This window comes from Pteropus vampyrus, unplaced genomic scaffold (genome assembly GCF_000151845.1).
Source record: "Pteropus vampyrus isolate Shadow unplaced genomic scaffold, Pvam_2.0 Scaffold354, whole genome shotgun sequence".
NCBI classification, from domain to species: domain Eukaryota; kingdom Metazoa; phylum Chordata; class Mammalia; order Chiroptera; family Pteropodidae; genus Pteropus; species Pteropus vampyrus.
In genome coordinates, this window is record NW_011889135.1 from 1,595,850 (window position 1) to 1,599,626 (window position 3,777).

At 42.0% G+C, this 3,777-nt stretch overlaps 1 protein-coding gene across 2 annotated transcripts in view; it reads left to right on the forward strand.

Annotated features, from left to right (window-relative positions):
* The window catches only part of SMARCA2 (SWI/SNF related, matrix associated, actin dependent regulator of chromatin, subfamily a, member 2), a 164,151-nt gene that overhangs the window by 9,101 nt on the left and 151,273 nt on the right, over window positions 1-3,777 (forward strand). The window lies entirely within an intron of this gene.

Sequence of the window (3,777 nt, forward strand, 5' to 3'; positions counted from 1 at the left end):
TTCCTGAATATTTGTTGCTACTATGAAAGTCAGAGCAAGTGGGGCATATCAACACTCATCACGCAACCAGGGTTTGTTCAGCATATAATGTTCGAGTTTTAGTGCTAAGTCACAGTGTGCCATCTCAACCTGAAAAGTTTTTAAAGTATATATTTCAGACTCTTTTTATATGTTTAAAGTATAAATAAAATTCTATTAGCAGACAGAAGGAAGTTGTTAGCTTTAATTCTTACCAGCATCCCAAATGAGGTTGCTTTGAAAAGGGGGCTAACGGAACTTAGGAGAAACACGGACACTAAGTACGTTGCAGAGTGTCATGCTTTAATACTAGGTTTTGTTGGTTTGGTTTGTTTGGTTAGGTTTTGACCCATTGCCTAGCAGTCTGGGTTCAACTGAATTTTAGAAGCGATAGTTATCCATGGTGACCTTTATATCTGCCAAAGGAAGTGAGTCCTAGGTTACAGGGATGCTCTCTGCTGAGGTGCTTTTTTTGTTGAGGGGTTTTCTAGTACTTTGGGTTTTCTCATGAACATGATTTTTAAAGGAATTTTTCCTTTGTGGAAACATTGGCCGTCCTCACTGAGGAGGTCATCAAATTGTATCGCAGGTAAACTCTTGGAAGACGACAACTCATGGTATCTCCAGGGTGATAATGTTAAGAGCCAGGTTCCTGTGAGGCTGTGCCTGGGAATCGTGGGGCACTAATTAGCCACTGCAGAGTTTGTTGTTACCTTCTGTCTTGCACAGAGCTGCCTCTCAGCCTTTGCCAGGTCTAACTCTGGGCAAGGACGGTCCCAAGGCAGTTTATTTAAAGTGAAGGCAGCAGCTTACATCCTGATTTGTTCCTTGACTGAATGATGAAGAGTTCACAGAAGCCCAACAAACAGGGCCAACTTTTTATCCAACCCTTTTTTAAAACACATTCGACTTTGAATGGTAAACTGACATGAATAACCACAAGAAAAAAATGTTTTCCATGCTTTTCTGGAGTTTTGTTCCCGCAATGTATAATGTTAACTCTAAGCCCAGTGCGGTTTTTATCTGTGGCACAAATCATATTGTGCACTATTTAAAGATGGATGTCTTAGGCCAAGAAGTATGAGGGCTTTGGTAACGTTTCATCACCTATCCAGACAACCTTGGCCTCTGAAAAGGAAACTTCTGGTAGATATATTTCCTTTATCTTCCTTGCTACTCTCCTTACCCAATTCTCTGCTCCCCCATTAAAAATAGCAGTGCTTATCTTGCAGTTCTAGAGATGTTGCTACTTCTTGTCGGGGAATTATCAATTCATTTATAGAGAAAGCTACATAGAAGGCAAGAAGCTCTTCGTGTTAGGAGAGAAGTTCTGAATCAGCAAACAGGCATAAAAAGAACTCTTTAAAAAAGAAAAAAGAAAAAGAAAAAGAAAAAAAAACCTCTTAACTATCTCCTAAGCCTTGTTCTCCAGTCACAGCCAGATAACTTTAAAAATGCTGTTATTCTTAGAGATGTGAATTAGGCCTAATTTTTAGTTCTAATATTCTACCTTTGACCTGTACCCTGAAGTCTTTCTATAAATCCAGCAGTGACAAAAATCTGCTGGAGATCCAAGACTTCCCATCTTCCTTACACCCTTTGGTGAAAAGTTCTTTAAGAAGTGTTGTCTAGTCAAGGTGCTGGTGCTTCCTCAAACTCCTTCTGTGGCTAGAAAACAAAAGTTTCTAGGAAATTATTTATTTATTTTTATTTCAAGGTCTGGCTGAAAGGCCACCTTCTCCATGAAGACTTCCCTAACTCTCTTTTCCTTCTTCCATGCTCCAGGCTAGAAGTAATTTCTTCTACCCTGTGGCTACATTGGACACTTTAGCTATACCCCTTCTTGTCTTGCAGGAGCTTCATTTTCTCTGTCTCTCTGTCTCTATCTGTCTCTCTTTCTGTCTCTGTCTGTCTGTCTCTTTCTCTCTCTCCCCGCCCCCCCGCCTCTCTCTCTCTCTCGTTCTCTCTCTCCCTCACTGCTTTTTATGAACAAGTCCTGTTTCCCTGTCAGATTTGCAGAGTCTTGGGGTAAGCCCTCTGGCCATTTTGTACATCCTGCATTCCTTATGTCCCGTGGAAAGTCAGTACAGTTGGGAATAGATAAGTAAAGTGCCCCTGGATGTTCGATGAAACATTGCTGACTTCTTTAGTTCATGACATTGTCTCCACTTTATATTCTCTCTAGGGCTTCTCTCTACTTCTCTTTCCCTTCGTAAATTAATACGATTATCACAGACAAATCCTAATCCTTGCAAAATATCTCTCCGTTGTTTCCATCTTTTTTCTCCGTCCTCTACTTTCTACTCCTATGCATTGTCGCATACTCTACACACTGGTGGATGGCCGTGCCTGGTAGGTGCATTGGCTTGGTATTGATGTAGGAGTCGAGAGACAAAAAGTTCTACTTAGAGATGTGACCTTGGGCAAAATATGTGATCTCTTCTTGCCTTCCTGTCCTCATCGTTTAAATGAGGATGCGACAACATGTCTCCTCAATTTAAATCACTAAAATTATTATGAAGCCCACGTGGGTGTATTTAAATATTACAAGAGTGGGGGTCTTTGGTATTTCCATTGATTGCCTTTAAGACAGTAAAGTTTACATTTTGTCATGTTGTCATGGTCGGACTGGTGACCCTTAAAATTCCATGAAGTTGAACTCCTTTTAATATGCAGATGGGTATGCTGTGGCTTTAAGCTAAGGGGAGAGGAAGGAGATTGGGCCTGAGGGATGATGTCTATAGTGGTTGGATTTGTGGGAAGCTCCAAACTTGAAACACACTCCCCAGTTGTAAAGGCAGGAACATCATGATGAGAGAAAGCAGGGTGTACTGTTGACATTCTTGAATGCAGTGGCCTGGCCCTCAGGGAGTGCTGGTCTGAGGTAGAGGAGAGCATAATAGAGGAGGCTAAGGGACTAGCGATACATGTATGAGGAGTTCACTGTGCTTTTACCACCCCGCCACACACACACACATTTTCTTCATTATATTAGCCACATAATTGTAGAATGGGTTTTTCTTCTACGTGACAATATAAATTCCTTCCTCCAACACAAAATAAAAATAAGTTTTGAGTGTTATCTTGTGGACAGACTTACCACTACCCTTTTAAAGTTATCTGAGCCCTCTCCTCTTCCCCATCTCTACCACGCCTACCACCCTATCTGCGTAATTTCATTTGTGCTCTGAAGAAGAAAGGGGTTTGGATTCCTAGGAATGCCAGTAGTATTGATGAAGGAGAAGTTGAATTGATCAGTACTGAACTTTAAACCTTAATCAAAGTAATTTAGTCATAATCTGCACCTCTGTCTCAGACTGGCCTCTCTTTGTATTTTATTCCTCCAAGAGGCTTTACACGGTAGGGAAATTTAATTATGTACTTAAATTATACAGTGAAGTTGCCACCAGAAATGAATAGGAGTAAGAAACCAGGACCACAGCTGTATCTTTGAGATGGGCTCCTCTTTAGGACACTTGGGTGATGAGAGCAAGGCATGAATCCTGGGACAGCCCAGACTCTGCCACTGATGGACGCTACCGCGCATAGCGTTGGATTGGACAAGGTCTGCGAGATTCTCCTCGTCATGGATAGACAGATGGAGGGAGCCTTGAGACACTCCTATTCCAAGCCCAGAGGAAGCCTAAAGACCCTGAAGAAAAAGCACTTTTCCCAGGTCTTCGGGCTTGGGGGTGGCCCTGAGATGAGAAGTCAGGAACCCAGGTCTCTGGACTCAAGTCAGAAGCCAGAGAGTGTCAT